At 44.9% G+C, this 25,557-nt stretch overlaps 2 long non-coding RNA genes across 2 annotated transcripts; one reads left to right on the top strand and one right to left on the bottom strand.

The window, feature by feature from the left end:
* Window positions 1-581: 581 nt before the first annotated feature.
* LOC118583513 lies at window positions 582-15,429 on the bottom strand. Its single transcript, XR_004944950.1, has 5 exons — window positions 15,101-15,429; window positions 2,639-2,833; window positions 1,399-1,531; window positions 728-822; window positions 582-620 (listed from the first exon to the last, which is right to left on the bottom strand). It is a non-coding gene; the product is annotated as an uncharacterized LOC118583513 (long non-coding RNA).
* Window positions 15,430-19,082: 3,653 nt separating this feature from the next.
* LOC118583514 lies at window positions 19,083-20,022 on the top strand. Its single transcript, XR_004944951.1, has 3 exons — window positions 19,083-19,392; window positions 19,724-19,805; window positions 19,967-20,022. It is a non-coding gene; the product is annotated as an uncharacterized LOC118583514 (long non-coding RNA).
* Window positions 20,023-25,557: the final 5,535 nt, after the last annotated feature.

The following is a 25,557-nucleotide window of genomic DNA, read 5'->3' as shown; positions in this document are numbered from 1 at the left end:
ATGTGTGCATGTGCTCTGTGCTGGGGAGAGCCATCTGGAGGGGGATGTGTCTTACAAATGACTTTGCTGCTGTTCCTTCTCCCCCAGAAGCGTTTTCCCTGCTCTGTTCCTTTCCCTCTATAGACACCCGATGGCTAATCCCTTCACATCCTCAAGGTCCTGGTCCCAAGACTATGTCTACTAGGATGCTGCCCCAAGGTCCAACACACATTGGTGAAACTTCCATGAGCAAATACTTATCTCTTTCCTTCCCTCACTCAATAAACCAGACAGAGACCCGATCTATGCCAGCCACACTCCAGGCAGTGGAAGTCAGCGCTGAACATAAAGGACAAATCCTTGACCTGTGAAGCATATGGCAGGGCTGTCACTGCTAGACTGTGGTCACCCTGTGTGACCTCCCTTGTATATCTACCCGCTCACGGGACCTGTGACCCCGAGTGGAGAGGAGGAATGTACTTCCCCAGAACGTTTTTTTCTAGGGACGTGCAGGCATTGAAGCTCTTCTGGGACTGAGCTTCTTACCTGTGCCTGTAAACTTCGGAGAAATTCTCAGAGTCACCATGGGCCAGCATCACATACTCCTTGGGATAGTCAGAATGCATCCCTGCACAGAATACCTACAAGATTCGTGAGGGAGACTCCAACAGAGACACTCAGGAGGAGTGATGAGAGCAGACGTGACCGTGAGAACAGTCTGCACACAATGACTGACTTCAACACTCACCTTTAGGGGCTTCCCTCTAACAATCAGGAAGTATTCTCCGTCTACACTGGCACTGTTGACTCTTTTTACCTCCTTGCAGTTCTGGGGTAGCTCACCTAGGAAACACACATCACAGAAATGGGTGCAGTCATCTCAGATGTTCGGTATCTACCAACAGAAAACATCACACTGTCTGCACGAAGTGGCCAAGGGGTAGATTAAAGAAAGAGGGAGGTTGGTGGGGGAGAAGAGAGACAAGGAGACAGAGGTAGTCCAGTCAGTAGAGTTGCTCACCAGGCAAACACGAAGACTTGAGTTTGATGCCCCAGAACTCACACAAAAAAGCTGGCTGTGAATGTGCGTTGTGGAATCTCAGAACTGGGGAGGTAGAGACAGGAGGACAATGAAGATCCATCAGCAAGAAGCCTGGTCGATCAGTGAGCTCTAGGTTGAGTGAGCAACTTTGTCTCAACAGGAAGGTGGAGAGGAAGGGCACTTGAGATCAATCTCTGGCCTCCAAAAATTTGAGCAGGAAAGTGCTGGCACCCCCCCCCCCACACACACACACACACTGCCATGAATCCGCCACACAACCACACAGAGAATTACCACATTTCTAAAGAGGACAGACAAATAGACAAACAAAGACGCTTTGCTCTTCAGACAAAGAAGGCGTCAGTCGAGCAACTTACAATTGTGAACGTTGTGGCAGGTTTTGTGTTCTTCTGGCTTGAGATCCGAGGGACACAAGTGGCTGGGTTGGTCTTTGTTGGTTCAACACTGCACAGATCTGTGCATGACTCCCACACCACAGGACACTGAGCACTGGAAGGCAAAGAGGAGTCAGTGGGTGGCTCTTGAGCCCGGGAGGTGTGAGTGTCATGGCACAGAGCTTGGAGGCCTGGGGCTGTGTGACAAACAGCCGTCATTTATTGATTTCTTACCATGACTAGCTGTCATGTTAAGCTTCACATATACACACTGAAGCATTTTATATATATGTACATACCATGTATATGTAAACACACATTCTATATAAAACCTTTGGACACATGTGTCCCTGTATGTAGTTATGCACCACTTTCCCCCATTTAAGCTGCATGATAACCCTGTGAGACAGCACCGTCACTGCTTTTTTTTTTTTTTACAGATGGAAGATCTGGGCTCAGATAGGAAGGAATTTGTTCAAGGTCCTTGTGAAGTTGGGGTTCAGATCCTAATGGCTTTCATCACATCACACACTTTCCCCTGAGAGCTTCGTAGCCCAAAGCCAGAAGACTGTGATTTTGCCAAACACACTTAATTTGGAATATTCTGTTTGGTGTCCTGAGCAAACAGAGTTCTTCCTGCACAGGCAGACTAGAGTGTGGAATCCTCCACAAGGGGAGCAGCCAAAATGTTTCCCGGGCAACTCTTAGGAGAGGCCAGATTCTAAAGGCTAACTCAAAAAAAGGGTGGTAAAGACCATAGGAAATAGCAAAATGTAACTTAAAATTGACCACAGTAATCTAACTGCTTTTTATACATTAACTCAAATCATCTTCATAGAAATCCATTTTATAAATGAAGAAACCGAGGCACAAAACTGGACAACTTGTATTTTCCTGGGATGAGGCAAAGTGAGCCTCATCTGTTTGGATTTAGATTCCCATTCTGGGGGCTGGAGAGATGGCTCAGAGGTTAAGAGCGCTGACTGCTCTTCCAAAGGTTCTGAGTTCAATTCCCAGCACCCACATGGTGGCTCACAACCATCTGTAATGAGATCTGGTGCCCTCTTCTGTGAACTAATTAAGTAAGTAAGTAAGTAAGTAAGTAAGTAAAATATTTAGATTGCCCATTCTCCTCCCATCAGCCAGGCCAAGCTGCAGGCAGGCAGGAGGGGGTCAGAGAAGGTTTGAGATTTCAGAGCTGACAACCCAGCCTCCTACTTACACTGCCCCAGTTACCAACTCTCCAGGTGGCTGAGACAGGACAGTCCCTCGGGTAGCAGGGATGGACGCATGGCGGCTGTGTGCCTGGGCAGTTCACCGTGGTTTGGTAGCTGTATTCATAGTTCTTCTTGCCAGTATAAACCTCACTGCAGGAGACCAGCCTCTGCCTGTAGCCCTTTCCACAGGTCACTGAGCACTGAGAAGAGAGGGGTCAAGAGGGGATGTTCCAGAGGTTTCCTGTGGCAGCCACAGAAAGCCCCACCCTCCACACCAAGTTTGCCCTCCTGTGGAAGCTACAGAATGCTCCATTTATTTGTCTGCTGAAGCCTTCATCTCAGGCCACAGCAGGCTCTATCAGGAACTCCCCAAACTGGGGCTTCCCCAGGCAGGCATCTCAAAATCCTTCTTTGTCTGGGGCTCCCAGAGAGGGACTGAGATATCCATATGCCATCAAACTCCCCCTTTCTCAACCTCTAAGACCATGCCAGTAACCCACTGAGTGTGGAGAGGATCAGGGCCCCTCGGCCAGCCTGTGAGTGGCATTCTCAGAGTGCAATGTAAATACTTTCCCAGGAGACTTCAGAGTCCTCCCATTCAGTCTCCTGCTCTCTACGGTGCTCAGCTTGTGGACCTTTCCCCCAGTTTCCTCCTCTCTTCTCTCCTTCGCTATGTATTTCAGTCACCAAGTCACCTTTCTGCTTTCTTTCTAAATCACGTCATCATGTGAGTCTTTCCTTGTAAATATATGGCAAAAGACACAGCAACAACAAGAAGAAAATGACAGACCAACAGCCCAGATGTAAACAGACACAGAAATTAATAAAATATGTGCAAACCGAGTTCTTGAACACATCAAAAGTTATCACTTGTCATGATTGCCTTGGCTTCATTCCAGAGACGCAGAGATGGTTTAACATATGCAGATCCATAAATGCAATACATCATATAAATAGACTCAAAGACAGAAGCCACGTGACCTCAGTAGATGTAGAAAAAGCCATTGACATCAATCCAACATCCATTCATGCTAAAAGCTGTGAGTTGAGGGAACACACTCCCACACAGTGAAAGTTATACACAACAAACCTGCAGCCAAACATACTCAGCAGAGAAACTCAGAGCATTTCCTCCAAGATGAGGAAAAAGAGGAGGTTGTCCATCTCTGCACTCAGTAGAATGCTGGTGGGTTAGACTGACAAGATGAAAGAGAGATAAACAGGAAAAGAAGAAGTAAAACCATCCCTATTCGTAGACAATATGATTCTATACATTAAAGAGAATCTCCAGAGATTCCTCCTGAAAACTCTTGTGGCTGATAAACACATCCAGCAAACCTGCAGGATACATGATTAACATATAAAAATCGGTGGCCTTCCTGTCTACCAATGCCACACGTGCAAAAAGAAAGCAAGAAAACAATCTCATTGGCGAGGGCCAACAAAAACAAACACAAAAACAAAAAACAAACAAACAGAAACCCAACCAACTCTGAAATAAACCTAAACAAGGCAGCAAAAGATCTCCACGATGGAACTTGAAAGTACGGAAGGAGTAAATAGAGGAGGATGCCAGAAGATGGAAAGATCTCTTATGGATTGGGTTAATAGTGTGAAAATAGCCACCCCACTGAAAGCAATCTACAGAGTCGGTGCAGGCCCCATCAAAATTCCAATGTCATTCCAAAATTCACATGGAAGCACCAATGAGCCAAAGCAATCTTTAGAAAAAAGGATAATGCTGGAGGCATCATCATGTCCGACTTCAAGTTAGGCTGGAGGGCCACATTAATAAGACCAGAATTGTGCTGGCATGGAAAGAGACCCACCTGGATCAGTCAAATAGATTACAGCGTTGGTTCTCAACCTTCCTAATGCTGTGGCCCTTTAATACAGTTCTTCATATTGTGGTGATCCCCAACCATAAGGTTATTTTCATTGCCGCATCGTAACTGTAATTTTGCAACTATTATGAATTATAATGTAAATATCTGATATTCAGAATATCTGATAACATGACCACAAGGGGGTCATGACCCACTGGTTGAGAACAGCTGAAATATAGGATCTACATAGAATTCACACAGCTACAACCACCAGATCTTTGATAAAGATGCCAAAAATACACACTTGCAAGACAGCAGCCTGCTCCAAAGATGGCATTGGGAAAACAGGATTGCAGTAGGTTAGATGGATGAAACTAGACGCCCACCATTCACTTCACACAAAACCAACTCCAAATATCACAGACATTAAATGTAAGACCCCAAACTGCAATTAATAGAGAAAAATTTAGAAAAAACACTCCCAGGTATAGACTTAGATAAAGACTTTCTGACCATGAATCCAGTCACTCAGAAAATAAGTCTAACAATGAGACCTCATGAAATTAAAACACTGAACAGCAAAGAAAACAGTTAATTGGATTAAGAGACAGCCTGTGAAGTGGGAAGAAAATCTTTACCAACTATACATCTGGTAGAGGATGGTTATAAAGACTATATGAAGAATTCAAAAAATTAAACAAACAAACAAAATCAAACAACCAATTCAAAAATGGACTCTGTAGAGCTAAGCTGGTCTGGGTGGCCAGCACTGCCACCTGGATCCATGGAGATGTTCTGTCATGGGCTGCCACCTAGGACCATGTCTGCGTCCATGGGCCTGCCGTGGTCAGGGTCTGGGGTGGTAACTGTGGCTCCTGTTGCTACCGAGGGCTCTGTGGATGCTGGGGTCTAGTCAGCCACTTGGAACCATGCTGGTGCCGGGGCCATGATAATATGGGTGACCTGTGCTGCCACCAGGGCCAGAGGGTCATATCTGGGTTTGTGGTCTTGCTGCAGCTGGGATCTATGGTGATGTCTATGTCCCATGTTAGCATATGCTGTAGCTGAGCCAGCCCCACCCTTCACTGCCCCTAGGATGGCTGGCCCTGCTCCTCACTGGATACTGCAGCAGGCGAGCTGGCCCTACCTCTTAGGGGACAACGTGCCTCTCCCACACGCACTCAGGAAAAATAACCCCACCCCTCACTACAGACTCGCACCTCCCATAGGCAGCACACTAGAGCCGACCCTATGGTCAGGGATGTAGGTGAGCAGACCCTGAGGGTGTGAGAGCAGGACAGTTGACCCAGCTCTTCCTCATCTGCCACGTGGTGGCATGGGTAAGAGAAAGATGTCCTCCCTCCCTAACCCATTACCATCTGCAGGTGAGCGAGCTGGCCCCAGGGTCACAAGAGTGAGAGAACTAACTCTGACCCTCACCAGCTGCAGCACACAGGAGAGCAGGCCCTGTACCTTGCCTGGGCAGCACACTACAGCTGACCCTGTTGTGTGTGTGTGTGGGGGGGGGCACACAAGTGAGCCAGCCCTGAGGACATGAGGGCAGGAGAGCTGACCCCTGCCCGCCTTGTATTCCTCCTACAGCAATCAGAAGAGAGGGTCATGCATCTTGTCTGGGCAAAACAGTTCTGGCCCTGGTGATATGAATGCAGAATTGGCCCTGCTCCTTACTGTAGTCTGCATTGGGTGAGCTAGTTGAGGCTGTGCTGGAGAGCTTACCTTGGTAGTGACAATGAGGAAAAGCTGGCAGGCTGACCAACCCAGCTTTCCACCCAGGCCCAGAACCAGGGCTATGAGTTGGCCCACCCCAGCATCCAGAGAATCTATGAACTGTTGGAGCATGTGAAGGGAACGAACCTACAGATTCAAAATAGGCAGGATCTCCATAACACAGGACAGCAACAGGATATCCAAGAAGAGCCCCAGCGAGGGCCCATTATCAGTAGTGTAGCAGAAACCAGAGGCCTCCAGACAGACCAATGACTCATGAACATTTGCAAGTCAAGGTGAATAAACTAAAGGGTAAACTGTGTGACTCAACGGACCACATTACAGCTTCCACAGCAAGATTTTTTGTTTGATTTTGTTTTTTGTTTTGTTTTTGTTTTGTTTTGTTTTGTTTTTTCTTTTTAAATTTGTTTTTGATTGGTGGGGGAGGGGGTTGCCAGGGCAGAGGGCAGATTCGAGGAGAGAGATAAGTGGGATCTGAGTGCATGAGGTGAAATCCACAAAGAATCAATAAAAGTTAAAAGAAAATGGGCTCTGGATCTGAACAGAGAATTCTCAAAATAAAAAAAAATATATTAATAGCTAGTAAAGATTTAAAAAGTGTTCAGTATCATTTTCCACCAGAGAGATGTGTATTAAAAGTTTTTGAGATTTCCTCTCTCCATGTCAAACTTCTTACTGTAATGTAACCAATTAGCAGCAAATGCTGGCAAGGGTGTAGAGAACGGAAACACCTTACTTACTATGGGAGAGTAAACTATGCAGCTGCTATGGAAATCAGTGTAGACATTTCCCCAAAAAGCAAAGCAAGAACTGCCACATGGCCCAGACATGCTGCTGTGGAAGGACACCCAGGACTCTATCCTGTCACCCAGAGGGCTCTATCCTGTCACCCAGAGGACTCTGCCCTATCACCCAGAGACTTGCATGCCTATGTTTATTGCTATTCTAGTCACAATAGGTAGGAATGGAATCAGTTTAGTTGTCTGTCAACTGAATGATGGATAATGAAGATGTGGGGCAGAGCTGGAAGGATAGATTCATGCAGGGCTCTTGCAGAGGATCTGAGCTTGATTCTCAACACCCACACCAGGCAGCTCACAACCATCTGTAACTCCACCTCCAGCGTATCTGACACCCACTTTTGGTCTCATTGAGAGAGAGCTACACACAGGTGAACAGTCCCCCATAGACTCATACATATACACATACTTAAAAATGAAAAATAAAATCTTTAAGAAAATATAGTAAACATTTACAATGGAATTTTATCCAGCCATTAATAAACATGAAATTATTAATTCTTCAGGAAAATGGATGGAATTGGAAAACATTCTATTAAGTGAGGTAATCCAAACTTAAAAAGACAAATATTGCATGTCGTCTTTCACATGCAGGTCCTAGCTGCTAATTTTTACATATGTGAGTTCCTGTGGGAGTGAGTATGTGTAGAAGCCAGGAAACTAGAAAGGGACCATGGGCGGGGACATGGTGTCAAGAGTGGGACAGGGGAGGGTAATAGAATGCAGGAAGCAGAAGGAAGCATCCTGGGGTGGAATGCTCCAAGAGACAAGGGTGAGTAGAGGGGAGATGGGCAATGAAAACTATGGCTATGTGAAAAAGGTACAAGGAACCTGGTAATCTAATTAAAAAGAAACCCTTAAAATAAAAAGCTTTCAAAACAGAATCCTGAGTAGAGGAGACAAGCTGACCCTATGAACTACAAAAATGAAAAGCTCAGGGATGGGTGGGCTACCTCCCAGTGAGCTGTTGGTCAGGGAGATTTTCAAGAGGCCCCAAATAATACAGGCAATGGCCGCTGTGGTTGGTTGCCCACCACAACTGGATGGTAAGACCCCACTGACTGAAGACACCATACATTTTGGCTGCAGGACCTACAGGAACAGAGCTGGAAGCTTCCTCCCTATTTTCACAGTGGAGGGACGTGCTGTGCAGGTTACGGGTGGGGAGAACTGTCAACAGCAGTTTTACTTATACACTACCACTTGGGCACTGGTGGCCAGGGCGTGCTCATCAATTGCCTCCTAAATAATTGCATCTATGTTCTCAGTTTAGTGCCGTCCTCAGCTCTGGGGAGAGATGCTTCTTTTTGGGTAGGCAACAGTAATTAGACTCATAACTGGTCAAGTGCTGAAAATAAGAGACCGTTGGGTGCTCAGCCATAAAGAAGACATCCTATTACCCCTTCCAAGGTTCAGGGAAGATTGCAGATGAGGGCAGAACAGAAGGAATGTAAGAGCCAGAGGATGAGGTAGAGTTCCATGGAATGCTGGAACCTTCTGGGCACGGCATGGCTGAAGCACTCTTGAATGCACAGTAGCTGTGTTGATTTGTATTAGAGCTAAATAAGATTGAGCCAGTCGGGGCTGGAGAGATGGCTCAATGGTTAAGAGCACTGGCTGCTCTTCCAGAGGACCCAGGTTCAATTCCCAGCACCCACATGGCAGCTCACAACTGTGTGTAAATTAGGTTCTCCAGGATCTGACACCTTCACACCAATGCATATAAAATAAAGTTAAAATAAATTATTTAAAGAAAAAGATTGAATCTGTCAACATCTGGCTATGGAGGAGGAGCTCATGAGTCCCACCCCTCTCTGAGGATCTGTAGGAAATTAATGGTTGCTGGGAGAGAGAGAAACATTTTGTTCAGTGGGGTAGCCCACCATTTATATCTGTAAATAACTTCTCACCCATGCTTTTCTAAGCAACTCTAGTGAAACTATAATCACACACACACACACACACACACACACACACACACATGGAGGACTAGTAGGGAAGATAAGGGGATCAGTGGGACTAGGAGAGGACGAGAGAGGATACTGGGATGAAATTATCATAATGAGGCCCATTTTAAATTTATAATTAACATATGCTAATAGAAATAATAAAATAGAATGAAGTCACAACTCACGTCACTTGGATGACACTTCTAGGCAGCGTTGCGACTGAACACCATTCTTTGTAAAGGCACTGCACAAATGCACAGTGGAGTCAGTCTTCTGACCCCTTCCTAGACTGTAGGGCACGAGAGGAGCTCCTGGAAATAGCATGTCGCATGTATGCCATGGATTTTTCCAGGGTGAGGGTCCAATTTTCATTAATCCCTGAGGATAACTGACAGTCACCATGTCTGCCTGTGTCTCATGCCCTGTGGCTTTAAGCTACTCCATTTCCTTTTCCTTTAACCTTTCTGGGCTGGCCTGGAAGGCATCCTAGCAACGAGATAGAAGAAAGATGGCCAGAGCCATGCTGAGCATCCCTGAGCCCTCCCTCCCAGCTGGAGAGCTGGAAACGTGCCGTCCTCATTTCTTCCTTCTTTGACTGTTCCTGCTCACATGCTGGAGGACCCAGCTGACTTCTGGCCAGGAGGCTTCGGACTACCGCAGTGTCTCAGTGTGGAGACATGCTGAGAAGCTCTGCCTAGCTGAGCTGTGGGTGTTCTAAAGGGTATGGTCTCATGCCTTTATGGCCTCTGTCTGTACCGACTTCCTCAAGGCTGTATGCTGGAGAAGGCAGATGCTGAGACCTGAGCCCTTAGACACCAAAAGCAAAGGCAGCCTGCCAGCTATTTGGACATCTTAGGAGACACACATATGCTGATTAACCTGGGCCACAGACAGGGCCAGAAGCCTTTACAACCTTGAAGAGCCTCCAAAACAACTGGGTCAGTTGACGGCAGCCCTTTGAAACAACTGATGGCTTCTCCAGCCCTGTGAAGCCAGGGTTTTGAAGTGTATGAGTGGCAGCTGCATGGTAAGTAGACTCCAAATGGTGTGGAGCTACGTGTACAGCTCTTCACAGGTAAAGTTTCCTTTTCTAACTAGAATGTAGAAACAAAGCAACATAAAGACCCCCGTGCCTACCAGGACTGTATTTCAGGCACGCTAGAGATGCACGTTTTCCTTACAGCCGCTCTTCACATGTTTGTTCTAGGCCTTGCACACTTAGGAGGTGTGAATGCTGAGAATAACACAGAGAACTCTCCAGAAGCAAAGGTCCCAAAGTGAAGGAATACCTTGCAGTGACTGTAGCATCTTCAAGCACAGTTTCTAGAAGGAGTTCTGGGGCCAGCCTCTCCCTGCCTATGCCCTTGCAGACCCTGGTCCTGTGGTCCTTGTGTTCGTGTCCAAACCTGTTTCCAACCCTTTGCTATAGACATACATGGGATTGCTTTCAGTCTGTAACATACTTGAAAATCTATGGAAGTGTGGAAAACCATGTTCCAAAAGATGTTCTTTTAGGGCTGAGGAGATAATTCAGTGAGTCAAATGCTTGCTGTGTCATTAAAAGGACTTGAGTTTAATTCCCAGAACCCACACAGAAGAAGCAAGAGGTGGTGGCATGCACATGTAATCCTAGCACTGTGGAGGAAATTGGGTGAATTCATGGGGTTTGCTGGCCAGCCAGCCTCGTCTCCTTGATGACTTCTAGTGTAGTGAAAGACCTGGCGACCAAAAGGGTTTAAAAAAAAAAAGGTGGACAGTGCCAGAGGAATAACCCTCAAGGCTGTCCTCCAGCCTCTACCACACACTCTTAAACAATGTGTGTTTGTAAACATGTACACACATGCACACAAAGAAATTCTTCCTCTCAACTCTTGATGGTTGAGCTTGCATTGAAGCTACAGACGCAACACAGCTCTCAGAAAGACAGAAAGCTTGTTAGCAGGCTGGAGAGATGGCTCAGAGGTTAAGAGCACCGACTGCTCTTCCAGAGGTCCTGAGTTCAATTCCCAGCACCCACATGGTGGCTCACAACCATCTGTCATGAGATCTGGCAACCTATTCTGTATACATAATAAATAAAAAATAAATCTTAAAAAAAAAGCCTGTCAGTATAATAAAACCCATAGAAGAGGTTGACCACGAAGGGGATGCCAGTTTTGGCTGAGTGGGAAACATAGTAACTACAGCCAGATAAGCAGGAATCAGAGCCAAGAAGAAGAGTCTGCTGGGAGGCAGAAGGCTGGACAGGTACAGAGATGAAGAGACCTGTGGAGGGACAGAAGGAGGGTACAAGGGAGAGCTCTCCCCATGCCGAGAGCCAGGGGAGCTGGGGCTCTTGCAATAGCCGGAAGTTAGAGGCCATGCCTGATGAGGAACAGACGCACAAAGAGAGGGGGTGTGTCCAGAAATCCTACCCAACTTTCCCTTGGTGGGATCTGAATAGTTGGAAGATTTTGTGCCAAGCTAGTCAGTGAATTTTCTGAACACTCCTCTGGACTCACCTGTTCCTGGCTGGCAATTGTGTAAATGTATATTGTAATGTTCTATCTGTGTGTGTGTGTGTGTGTGTGTGTGTGTGTGTGTGTGTGTGTGTGTGTGAGAGAGAGAGAGAGAGAGAGAGAGAGAGAGAGAGAGAGAGAGAGAGAGAGAGATCATGGGTACATATGTGGCTGCCAAAGTTCAATGCTGGATGTTTTTCCTATCACTGTCCACCATCGTTTTTGAAATGTTTCTCATTGAAACATAGACTAGACAGCCAGTGGGATCCATGGAGAGCTTCTTGTCGCTGCCCACAAGCTCTGGAAATGCAGATGTGTGTTGGCATGCCTGTTTTTTTACACGAGAGCTGGGGATCTGAATTTTGCTTCTCATGTTTACACTGTAGGCATTTCATCCACTAAGCTGTCTCCCCAGTCCTCCTACCCCCTTCACAGTTTAAAGGCTCTTCATGCCATCTGGAGACATGTGGGACACGGCAGAGAAGAGTTCTTTACCTTGGAACTCTGGACTTCAGATATGTAAGTGTGTGCTGTAGGCATGTCCAGTGCATGGTGCATCACTTTTTAATGACCCTGGCCTTCACCTGCCAGATATCAGAAGTACCCCCTGTCCTATCTGTGATGACCAGGCATTGTAGTTGGAGACTTTCTCTCCAGCCCCCACCAAGCCCTATTAGTCCAACAACCCACTTATAAAATAAACACACAGACACTTATATTATTTAAACTGCTCAGCCATTAGCTAAGGCCTACCATTGTCTAGCTCTTACTCTTATATTTAGCCCATTTCTATTAATCTATACTTTGCCACATGGCTTGTGGCTTACCAGTATCTTACATCTTTCTTGTCATGGTGGCGGCTGGCAGTGTCTCCTTGCCTCAGCCTTTTACTTCCCAGAATTCTCTTCTCTGCTTGTCCCACCTATCTTCCTGCCTCGCTACTGGCCAATCAGTGTTTTATTTTAACCAATCAGAGCAATACATTTGATATACTTGAACATCCCACAGCACTTCCCCTTTTCTTTTTTTCCAAAAGCAAGGTTTTAACTTTTATATAGTAAAATTACAGATAACAAAACAATGATCAAGCAAGAATTACAGTTACAATATTAAAGAAGATATCCTATCTGTCTTATATTTGTGAGTCTAAGGTTTTATATCTAACTTATCTTTTATCATAACTGAGGAAATTATAACTATCTAGTCTTCAACCATATATACAGTATAACAAAATTAACTTTAAGTTTGTATCAAGAGACTAAAATCTATACCAATGTAAGACATCTAAAACAAGTTGTTGCTCTTTAGAAGTAAGTTCCTTAATCTATCCTTTTATCTATCCTATTATATCTATATCATATCCCCTTTTCTTCTTTAGAAAGAGATCACATTTATAATCAACCTGATTTAAATAAAAATATTGGTTTTTCTCTGTCCCACACCAGAGGGCTCTTCTGATTTGGGACATAAGAATCTCTTAACCTTTTCTTTTAGCAATATGCCTGGGTTTAGAGAAGGAGTGAGCCAATTCCATCTCCAAAGCCAGCTTGATAATTTTGGGAATTTGGGCGTAGTTTCTCTTACTACTTCCTGCTGGAGGGGGGCGCTGTATCTTATGGGGACACAAAGGAAATTTTAGGATTATGGAGTAGTCCTTGAGTGTAAACCTCTGAGCCAGTTGCCTTGAAACCATTCTGGATGTTGGATCATCTGGGCCATGGTGTCATCAGAGACCTTTCAGGTGGTCTTGGCTGAACAAACCTGATGTATCTTAATCTAGAACAAATCCACAGCCTCTGGCTTTCTGTGGAAACAAAAGCAGAGACTCTTTTCCAAAGCAACATATCCTTATATCCAAATTTTGAAGTCAAGGTACCTTTAAAATTTACAAATTTGTTTAACTCAACAGCTTTTATGATCAAATCTTTTTCTGTAGTTAAAAATCCCAAAGACAACATAAACCAGATTCTCTGTGTAATATCCAGCTTTGTAAGACTGAAACGCTGCTGTGGCTGCTGGCTCCGCCCACCTCAGCTTCCCAAAGTGGCAGTGGTACAGTTTACTGCCAGCTCTGGGTCTGGAGCCATGTGTACCATCAACTATCAGAAGCAGTTCTATCAAAGCAGCGCATAACCCAGAAAACTTTTTTTTAGAGCTGAGGATTGAACCCAGAGCCTTGTCCTTGAGCTAAATCCCCAAGCCCCAGAAACTTTTTTTTTTTTTTTTTTTTTAACTAGCAAAGGCTAAATCCACCACACAGCAGAGTAAAGTGCTGTTTGTAGATCCCTCATTCCCACCATACTGCAGGTCAGACGCACATGCCGGGAACCTGTCATAGTAGCTCAAACCGGCAGGCTACCGCTAACTTGAGAGAGACAACTAGGAAGCTGTTTTTAGCTCCGTTTTACAATCTTTTTTCTCAGGTTTTAGGTGGAAACTTGTGCCCCATGTTGGAGACCATTTATAGTTGGAGACCTTCTCTCCAGCCCCCGCCAAGCCCTGTTAGTCCAACAACCCACTTATAAAATAAACACACAGACACTTATATTATTTAAACTTCTCAGCCATTAGCTCAGGCCTACCATTGTCTAGCTCTTACTCTCATATTTAGCCCATTTCTATTAATCTATACTTTGCCACATGGCTCATGGCTTACCAGTACCTTACATCTTTCTTGTCATGGTGGCGGCTGGCAGTGTCTCCCTGCCTTAGCCTTTTGCTTCCCAGAATTCTCTTCTCTACTTGTCCCACCTATCTTCCTGCCTGGCTACTGGCCAACCAGTGTTTTATTTTAACCAACCAGAGCAACACATTTGGCATACTTGAACATCCCACAGCACAGGCATGTCTCCTGACATTGACAAATGCCCCCTCAGAGGATGAAAATCAGTGCTGTAGAGGACAGGATGGGGAGACATGGCTAGGAAAGACTTTTTGGACCAATTTGAGTGAAGGTGTAGTTCAACACAGTAAATATATCTAGAGGCAAACATTCATGTCATTCAGGGTGAACTTTCTGGCCTGTATGAGGAGATTCCATGTGAACACATATGTTATCTACCATCATTATCACCTCTACTGCGAACCAAGGTGCTTTCACTTTGAATCTCTGTTCTTTTGGGCAATCGCAACAATTGTGAAGTTTTAGACCTTTTAGCACTTTGAAATCCTGTGAGGTTTGAAGATGAGGTAATTGTGCTATTGTTGATACTGGCTTATTAATAACTAAAAGTGTCTATGTAGGCATTACCCTCAGGAGCCTATCAGGAGAAAAGAGGCTTGAGGTCCATTAGATATGTATTTGGTCCAGCGTCTATCTGGGTTCCTGGGATTTGAACTTGAGTCCTCATGCTTGCTCTGCAAACACTTTTACTCACTTAGCTTTCTCCCCAGCCCCAAGATACATTCTTATGCATAACTTCCTGCTGGCACCTGAAGGCATCCTATGAATTTCCAGCCCCTATAATATTTCTCCTTTATCTGTATTAAAAGGAAATCAAGGTGATTCGCAGAAGGCAGAAGGCAGAGAACTTGGCATTGGGTGAGAACACATGATCCTCAGACGTAGACCTGGAGGGCAGGTTCCCTGCCCTGTCACCCTGCTGCTGCTATACTGAAAGCATCACAGATGCCCCAGGACAGTACCTCAGACCATTCTCCTGTGATCCACACATACTTGCAGGGCTGCAGGCTGCAGCTCTCCTGGTCTGGAGGCCGCTGGTCCGAGTCACAATGTGCACTGTGCACCTCGCTTTGGTCCTCGGCTACACACATCACCTGTCGGTGCCAGGAGCCTTCTCCACATGACTTGGTGCACTGCAAGAGACAAACAGCTTCACACTCTGTTTCTTGCAGTTATTTGATGACTTGGCTAGACAGCTCTTGAAGTGGCAAGATCCCCAGGCATTGACGGTCTCTATGTAGGTATCCGACAACTTTATCCCCAGCACAGGGATGTGCTTTCCATACATGTCTGTCTGAGTGAAGAAATGAAAGTGTGGATGAATGAATGAACACTAGCTTGGATGAGGCTTTCAAGGTTTTTTTTTTTTTAATTTAATTTTTTAATTCAACACTCACTCAAATACTAAACCCATGGCTGGGGATGTAGCACAGAGGTAGAACACTTGTCTAGCATGTGTAAGACCCTGGATTTAATCCGTAATACTGAAGAAAAAAATAGGAAAGAAAGGAGAAGGGGATGGGGAGGAAAGAGGAAGGGAGGAACAGAAGGGTATGAATGGTGGGAGGAGAAGGGGAGTGGGGAGAGAAAGGGGTAAGGAAAGAAGAAGGTTGGAGGGAGAGGAAGAAGGGGCCAACCCCAGGCGTGGTGGCACCAGTCTTTAATCCCAGCACTCAGGAGGTAGAGGCAGGCAGATCTTTGAGTTTGAGGCTAGCCTGTTCTACATAGTGAGTTCTAGGACAGCCAGGACTACACAGAGAGACAATGTCTAAAAAGAAGAAGAAAGAAGAAGAAGGAGGAGAAGGAGAAGGAGAGGGAGAGGAAGAAGAAGAAGAAGAAGAAGAAGAAGAAGAAGAAGAAGAAGAAGAAGAAGCAGCAGCAGAAGAAGAAGAAGAAGAAGAAGAAGAAGAAGAAGAAGAAGAAGAAGAAGAAGAAGAAGAAAGAAGAAGGAGAAGGAGGAGGAGGAGAAGGAGAAGAAAAAGAAAGGAATGAAGGAAGGAAGGAAGGAAGGAGAAAAGAAGAAAAGAAACTGTGTTCCCTGGTTGCCATGGCGGCATCAAAACACTTCTAGGACCAGGAAGGTCATCACCTGCCTAGTTGTTCATCATATCTCCTAAATAACTAAAATAATGACTTCACAGATGATGCTGTTTGGTCTCCTTTCTATCCAGGACACCCTAAGGGTACATTTTCACTCTCAATTAAACCACTTTCAGGCGTATGCAGTCTGACAGCCTGGCCTCTGGCAGGTAGACTCTTCTCAGTTCTAGACTCCCCAAAACTCTCCACCGAGTTCCAACTGAAGGTAGGTCCTGATGGACAAGGGTGACCATACTCAGGACTTGCCTGGTTCTCAGGAAGGAGCTATTTGAGTACCAAGGGTGGACAGTAGAGGGGACATCTGCACAGCACGAAAGAGCAAAGGCTAGCATCTCCAATTCGTAAATGACGAACCTGGGACTACTGGAGCCTAAGTCACCTGCCCTGTCATACCTGACTACTTCCAGAATCCAGCAAAGGAGAACGGAACAAGGGGCAGGTGTCACTCCAACAACAAATTCCACTTGGAAGGTAGACCTCTGCCATCTGCGTTGTCACCTAAGCCTGTCCAAACCATTGCTGGCACTTGACAATCTAAGTTTTGGACTGCCCAGAAAGCTTCAGGGGAGAGACTGGCTTCTGCCATGAGAGTTGCTGAGTCTTGCCTCAATTGGATGTCTGCTGCCCCTGGCTTATCTAACACCAGCAAGCTCTTGGTGTGTTATTAGCATACTTCCTTTCAGAATTCCTCATTTTAAGTTCCGTAGGGAGGGCCATAGACTGACTCTCTCTCTCTCTCTCTCTCTCTCTCTCTCTCTCTCTCTCTCTCTCTCTCACACACACACACACACACACACACACACACACACACACACACAATGGCAGTGTCTAATTTATTGTTTCTGTTGCTATGAGGAAACACCATTTCCAAAAGCAACTTGGGAAAGAAAGGGTTTATTTTGCTGAGACCTCCACATCACTGCTTATCATTGAAGGCAGTCAGGGCAAGAATTCAAACAGAGCGGGAACCTGGAGGCAGGGGCTGATGCAGAGGCCATGGAGGAGTGCTGCTTACTGGCTTACTCTTCATAGCTTGCTCAGCCTGCTTTCTTTTAGAACCCAGGACCACCAGCCCAGGAGTGCTACCACCCACAAAGGGCTGGGCCCACCTCCATCGATCATTAATGAAGAAACTGCCCTTCAGGCTTGCCCTTAGTCCTTTAGAGAGGACTCTGGCCTGTGTCAAGTCGACACAAAACTAGCCAGCACAGGCAGGAATTTTCTTTAGCCTGCTTTGCCTGGAAGGCATGTGAGTTTGAGATACGGCTCCTCCCTGAAACATCTTCCCCAATGCACCCCATGTCTTTTTTATGTGAGCATGATAACAAGGAATAAAACAGCAGCTGGGAGGTGGCTCAGTGGTAGAAGCATTGCCTAGAACCTACGTCAAATCTGGAGGGATAGCCTGAGTATCGGCAATCCCAGCAGCCCTGTGGGGGAAATGGGAAATGAGACAGGAGGATCCTGGGAGGTCGGGGGTCATCTAATTGGGAAATCACACCAGAGAACAACACAAGGCTCTTGGAAACAAGTGAAGTTTGTCCTCTGACCACCACATGTTTGTGGCTCACAGATGCTCTCATTCACACACACACACACACACACACACACACACACACAAATGCACACATGTGTACAAATACACATACATCAGTAATGAAAAATAGAGAGAACATAAAATTATCATATAACCATCTTAAAAATGTCAATTCAATGACCTGAATGCAATGCTGTGCAGCCACGGCTACAACTCAGTGATAGAACATTTTTTCATTACTCCAATCCTGTTTCCGTTAAGCAGTCGCTCATATTTCCTCCTTTTAACCTAGACGCTAGCAGTGATGACCATGCTTTCTGTATTCATGGATTTGCTTATTCTGGGGACTTCATATTCAGAAACCCATATGATATGAGCCCTTTCCTACTAGGCTTCTCTCACTTAGCACGGTGTTTCTAAAATGCTTCCGTATTGGAGCATGTCTCAGTGCTTCATTGCTCTTCGAGGCTGGGTAGCTCAAGGTATGGATAGGCCACCCTTAGTTTATTCACTTATCTGTTAACGGATGTTTGGTGACTTCCCTTTGAACTATCGTGAATGACGCTATTATGAACACTCAGACACCAATTTGAACATTTGATTTGATTCTTTTGAGTATGCTCTTAGGAGTAGAATTGTTGGAGTACATGACAATGCTCCCTGTCTTCCATGAGTCACTCTGTACTTTTAGGAAGCAAAAGATACAGGCTAGGTCATCTGAGTAGCTTTATCTTTGGAAACTTAAATGTCTTGCTGCTTTTGGAAGCTAACCTCCATAGTTGGCATGTCCCCAGTTTCCAGAGGCATAAATATGACCTAAAGTCATAGTGAGGTGAGAAGAAGCTAAACCATTTCAAACCAGTGGGGACCAGCTGAGCCTGCTTCCCTGGTTCTTGAGTCTGGAGTTTTTGGTTCCCTTTGGAGTAAACCGACAAGTATTGGGGAGTTACAATGTTTTGCTGAATGTTAGAAACCACATAGATCTCTGAGAAATGAACATTTACTCATAGAAAGTAAAATTTTCTTGGAAAATTAGGACTTAGGGACACCAGAATCACAGTTAAACTTAAACCTAAAATGCATTTGCCATGTCCAAGTTCATTCTCACTAATTCAAAAGGCTTGAATCATTGTCAATAAATAACAGATGCCAGCAAAAAGGCCAGGGTTCCTTAACAGTTTCTGCTAGCCTCTTAAAGCGCTCTGCGAGGATGTGGCTGGGACGGGGAGAGAGCCAGGTACGGGGAAACGCTGTGTCATCCTCGGGAGGAGGGTCCCTAAAGTGCCCTAATCCTGCACTCATGCTCCCTGGCGCCACGCAGCGCTGGCCCCCATCCACACCCGCTTGAGCTCTTCGGGGTGCACCGAGACTGTGGTTATCCTAACCACACAAACCTAGGAACCCAGCAGGGCATCACTAACTTGACCATGGAACCCGATATACAGGTCTGTGAGCCAGGGGCCTGAGGGCACAGTTCCAACGCCACAGACCCTCCGGCTGCTTCTGGAGCTGAAGTGAACCTTGCCAGGAGTAGTCAGTCTATTTTAGGTATGGGTGAGAGCAACTGTTCTTGGAACAGAAAAGCTCTGCTGCACCGAGCTGCAGCGGTTTACAGAGGTGAGCCACCCACTCTTTCTACCTGCACTCACGGAGGGGTTTGTGCTGAGCAGTGTTTGTTCCGCAGTGCTAGTTCCTTCTCGGAAGGTACTGTCAGGCTTCATGGTTTTTTTTCCTCTCCAAACACAGAGCCTGTATCTCTGTATCTGTTTGCACACAGCTCGTTTCCATCATGTTGCTTGTCTGTGTTAAGACTTCCTGGGTGAGGCACTCATTCTTAGTCCTGCGGCTGTGCTAGAACCCATTTCTCTTTGAAGTAGGTGATTGTTTTTGAGCAGGTACTTCTTCTCACCTGATTGTTTCCAGAATTTAACCGTGTGTGTCTTTTTAGAAATGTACGGAAATGAGATGGTTCCATACCTGCCACATACCAGATCTACCACATGATAGGACGGAAATACCATGACTCTCAGGTAGCCTTATTAAGACATCACTTTTCTTAGAGGGTTTGTGTTTCTGTTTGTTTTCCATTGCTGATTAACTTAGGGTATATTCTATTATGCATAACATGATTGGGGTTGTGCTGGGCGGGGCTTATCTATATCTAATATCTTTCTCGTGTTATTGTTTTCAGGCAAGGCCAGCTGAAAGAGGTTCTGTAACTGTGTCATTTGAAGAGCTAGCAAAACTAAATGATGTCATGTCACAAGGAAAAAAACAATAAATATTATTTTATTCTATTGTAATGAATTCCAGAATTTTCATCAGAAATGAGTAACTTTCACATCTAAATTATTACATTTTGAAGCAAGAAGCAACATATTGAGCTATTTGCTAGCAATCTAGTACTAATCCAGGTTCAGTAACTGTTCCAGGTTCTCATTGGTTCTATTTATGTAAGGACACTGTTACCTAGCGATTTGGGCATCTTTGCAGATTCAGCCTGAAAACAAAGGAAATGTTTTCCTTGGGGGTGGGAGGAAGAACCTAGAAATACGTGTGCATGCGTAAATACATGATTTGGTAGGAAAGCATTGCTCACACTAGCATTCTGTACCCTTCTGCCTCCTGGTCCTTTGTTGTCTCTGAAGGGAAGAGGAGGGACAGATTGCTAGGTTCTGGGGAGTTCTTATGCACACAATGAAAACACGTTTCCTAGTGACCGCTGTAGGCACCGAAGCCAAAATGATTTCTTACACTTTTCTTGTTTGTCTGTTTTTGGAGACAGGTCTCACTAGGTAGCCTTAGCTGACCTGGAACTCACTGTGTAGACCAGGCTGGACCCAAACGCAGAGCTCCACCTGCCTTTAGTGCTCAGATTCGGCATGCTCTACCACACCTAGCTAGTTGTTGCACTTTTGACTTATCTAGATGACCCGAGGAGTCTGTACATTCTCCAAAGCTACGGTGCTGTTGTGGATTTTAGGAGAGCATCTCTTTACCAGGTCCACCTCCTCTCCCTGGGTGTGTTACTTTTATTGTTGTTAGTTTTGATTTTGTTTTTAAGATTTTTAGAGTTTTGTTTTATGTATATATGTATTTTGCATGCTGGGTACCTACAGAGACCAAAAGAGGGCATTGGATCCCCTGGAACAATGTTAAGGGTGATTAACAACCATGTGGGTGTTGGGAACCAAACCTGGATCCTTTGCAAGAGAAGCCAGTGCTCTAACCATTGAGCCATCTTCCCACCTCCTCCTTCCTCATTTTAAAAGCAACCTTCTTTTTTTTCTTTTTCTTTCTTTCTTTCTTTCTTTCTTTCTTTCTTTCTTTCTTTCTTTTTTTAACCTTCTAGGGTCTAAGTAGGACCACTATGAGTTTCTACACTATTTTATCTTTTTTTTTTTTTTTTTTTTTTTTTAGCTGAGGATCGAACCCAGGGCCCTGCGCTTACTAGACAAGCGCTCTACCACTGAGCTAAATCCCCAACCCAAAAGTCAGTTTGGATGTTTAGCTTTTTTTGTTTGTTTTGTTTTGTTTGTTTTTCCAGACAGGGTTTCTCTGTAGCTTTGGAGCCTGTCCTGGACTAGCTCTGTAGCCCAGGCTGGCCTCGAACTCACAGAGATCCACCTGGCTCTGTCTCCCAAGTGCTGGGATTAAAGGCGTGCCACCACAGCCCAGCCACTACTTTATCTTAAAAGAAGAAACATTTTAAAGAATTGCAGAGGCCAAATCCCATGTAAAAATCCTGGTATAACGCTTAAACAAGCCATTTACAGTCAGGCTTTCCTTTGTTAATTTTAGACCTGTTGCAGTATTATCCTAATCCAAGTTTACTGTCTTGTCATCTCAGGGTCAGAAAATGTGGAAGCAGTGAAATGTGCCACAGGGCTTCTTCTTGGAACATTTGGTCACTGATCCTGTTTGGGGAGTATGTGGAATCTTAGGCGATGGGGCCTGGCTAGAGGAAGTGGCCACTAGGGGGCCATTTGTGTCTGTGCTCACACGCACGCACGCACGCACGCACGCACGCTTGCTTGTGTGTGTGTGTGTGTGTGTGTGTGCGCGCGTGTGTAACTGGAGTTAAAATTGGTTGTGAGCAGCCACGTGAGTGCTGAGAACAGAATCTAGGTCTTCTACAAGCATAGCAAATACTCTTAATGCTGAGCCAGCTTTCCAGCCTGAAATAAATATTTAAAATTTTTCACTATTTACACTTTTTTTGTGTGTGTGTGTTAGAAGGGGCCACACCTGTTGCAGTCAGAAGACAGCATGCAAGAGTTGGTTTTCTCCTTTAAACATACAGGTTCCTGGGATCAATCTGAGGTGCTCAGGCTTGGTGGCAAGCACTTTTACCTGCTGCCATCTCGCTGGCTTTGAGTTAAACATTTTTATTTTTTTTCAATCCCCTTTCATAACATTTTCATCCACTAGATGGAAACAACAATAAAAGAATTATTATATATGTGTATTGTATACATGTATACATATTATATATGTGTATATGTGTTAGGGACCAAGATGTCAGGAACCAAACATGAACTATGGAAAAATACTAGCTAGGTCAGAGAACAAGTTATAAGACCACTGCCCTTCCCCAGAGCAGTAACACCTGTTTACTAACCAGAGGCTCCCAAAGATAAGAGGACAGTCCACAGTCAGGTGCCATGGCAACCAAACGTAAAGAGCAATCCATGGTCAGGTAGCCTAGCAACAGAACAAATGGCCCCTGACCAGTGACCTTAGCCAACATCTTGCAGTTGCACGATCTGCACGTCTCCCACGTTCTGCACCCCTTCCATGACCCTTCCCCTTCCCTCCTTCCTGCCCCCTCCCCTCCTATGCTATATAAGCTATGTGGAGGAAAATAAAATTTGCAGCTTGATCAGAGTCCTGTCTTGCTGACATCCCTTTGTGTCCCCTGTTCCTTTCATTTGCTCTTACAGGTGGGTATGTGTATTGAATACATGTTTATATATGTGTATATGTATACATTGTATATATGTATTATATATATGTATTGCAGACATGTTATCTATGTAGTTCTTAGGTAGGGATAGAATATTAAATATTATTTTGCCTTGGATTGTCTAAGAAAGAAAAAATATGAGTACACATCTGGGGGTGTGCTAGATATTGGGTGTGGGAGAGAAAAAAGGAAGGAGAAGAAAACAGTGTAGTGGGCCCTGGTGCATTACAAGTGAAAAGCTAATGCGCTTGCTACTGCTGGTTCTACGTTTCTGTCCATGTTCTTTAATACACTTCTCATGAAGACATGGAGCTTCAGTTTCCTTCTTGTACCCAAAATCTGAGGCATCAAACGAATAGAGACAGAAGGGGATATTAAAAGGCATTGCTTTTTCTTGTTCCTCTCCCCAGTCACTCACTTTGAGGCAAGCCAGCTGTTGAATTTTGAGGCTACCCAGGCAGTTCCATGGAGAAGATTCAGGGGTCAGAAGCAGAGAGTGCTTGCCAACCAAAATGTTAGGGAACCACCCTGGCAGCAGGTCCTCCAGTGCTAGGGACACCTTAGACTGCAACCTTCGCCGACACTGACTACAGCCTCATGAGACTTTGAGTTAAATTACCCAGCAAAGCCACAGAAGCAGATCATAGTGTTTGTCAGTTTGTCATTTAAGCACTGTGACTTATTTATTTTTACAAAGCAGTAACTAATACACTCTGGGGAAAGTTAGGTACCTAGGTTATGCTGAGTTTTAACTTTACATGTAAAACATCCTTTTTATTAAAATTAGGTAAAGGCCATATGCATTTATTGCATTTATTCTCAGAGATCACAAGACCCAAGATAATTTTGCCTGGAGATTTGATTCCTCAGTATCTCAAAAAACAAGCCTCCCAGGGTACGTTTACTGAGATTCAAATTTCATTTCCTATGAGTTTTACGATCAGCTTTCTAGAAGTGTGATTGGGGCTGCTTCTGAAGAAAGCCAGACAGTTTGTGAAAATTGACCTTGAAAATTCAGTGACCTACACATATATTCATGGATTCCTTAGTTGGTTCCCTTTTGAGTGTCTGTTGAGTTACTGACAGTTTGTTATCAAGATGACTAGATGATATGTCACACTTATTATCAGGCTCTTAAAGGAACAGAGTGTATGGAAATATGAGATATATATATATTAAGATAAAACAAAGACTATGAGCTTTTTAAAACCCAGATTTGATCATGCTCTGTAAGTCTGCTCCACCTTTCCTTTAAGATTTTATTTTTGTAGAGGGTATATGTGTGTAAATAGATGCACAAGAGTGCAGGTGTCTACAGAGTCCAGAAGAGGGCGCTGGATTCCCTGGAGCTGGAATTACAGGTGGGTATAACCCTCCCTACACAGGTGCTGGAAACAGGTCATTTCACCAGTCCCTTAAGTACATTTTCAAAGTAGCAAGTTTAAACCAGCCTGTTTCTAGTCTGTTGTGTGGGGATTATGCTTTCAGGATGCCCCTTATTAGTCTGTCAGAACCAGCTTGGCAGAGAGTCAAGAGCAGTTACCAAGTCTACCTGTGAATGGGAGAATGGGAAGAGGGAGATTCTCAGAACATGGCAGCCTTTGTAACCAAAGCCTAGAAATACAAGAAAGGAGCCTGGGAGTCAGGTGGCCTGGGATTAGACCTGCTTCTGGCAATTCTGTCTCTGGCCTCAGGATTCTCATATACAAGACTACATGTTTGGTTCTCGGTCTCAGGAGAGGCTCCAGACATACCTTGCAAGTGTCTAAGTGTCAAGTGAACTACAGTAGAGACATGAAAAACATCTCACCCTGGAGAAGGCACCAACAATGGACCAAAGTAATAATTCTACCCCAAAGTCCAGCTTGGTGAGCCAGTGAGTTTATTGAGCTTACTTAAAGGATGGTGGGTGACCCAAAGCAGCCACACTACCAGAAAATCAGAGCATAGAAGATGGCATCCACACTGTATATACTCTATAACCTAAGCCTAACCAGGAGAACATAGCTCCCTGGTGTAGCAAAGAGTGACTAGAATCCCAGATGAAGGTGGCTTTTGAGTAGCCTCAGCAGCTCTGATGAAGACGGTAACGGCTGTTAAGCTCACAGGATGGCTTTCCACAACACTGACCTTTTCAAACATTTCCATATGTTTCCCTGTTGTTGAGAATCGTGGTGTAAGCAAACCCATTACAGAGGTAAGGAAGCAGTTATGCACCACTGGACAGGCTGAAATGAGACGAACATCCAGACTGACCCCAGGACCCGGAACCCAAGACAGACTAACAGGGAGGCTTCCTACCCTTACGGTTTCTTGGATCTCTGGTTACTGGACATTTCTGTTGGCGATGTACCGTGTAATGGGTTGCATTCTGGTATTTTCACAGATATGTATCACCAACTTGGTTCACACTATCCTCCTACATCATGCTGATCTTCCTCTAACTTGGATCATCCTTTTCCTTTAAAGTTTAGTTTGATTTTTATCTATAACAAACTTTGGGAAAGAAGTAAAGAAATACATTGTGATTTACCTTAATCCTTCCACTTTGTCTTGTCTTCTCTTCCTTCTCATCCTCTTTCCTTCTTAGACTTTGTTTTTTTGGAAAGGTTGATGGTGTCCTGGGTTTCCCAGTCTGGCCTCAGACTTGGAACTTGCTGTGTATTTGAGGATGACCTTGAACCTCTGATCCTCCTGCCTCAACTTCCCAAGTGCTAGGATTACAGATATGATCTACTGTGTGCAGTTGTATGTGGTTCTGTGGATTAGACCCAGGGCTTTGCATGATGGACAAACATGCTAACAACTGACCCATG

This window comes from Onychomys torridus, chromosome 5, assembly GCF_903995425.1.
Source record: "Onychomys torridus chromosome 5, mOncTor1.1, whole genome shotgun sequence".
NCBI lineage: Eukaryota > Metazoa > Chordata > Mammalia > Rodentia > Cricetidae > Onychomys > Onychomys torridus.
Note: the sequence above shows the minus strand (reverse complement) of the source record. Positions and strands in the feature narration are given on the sequence as shown.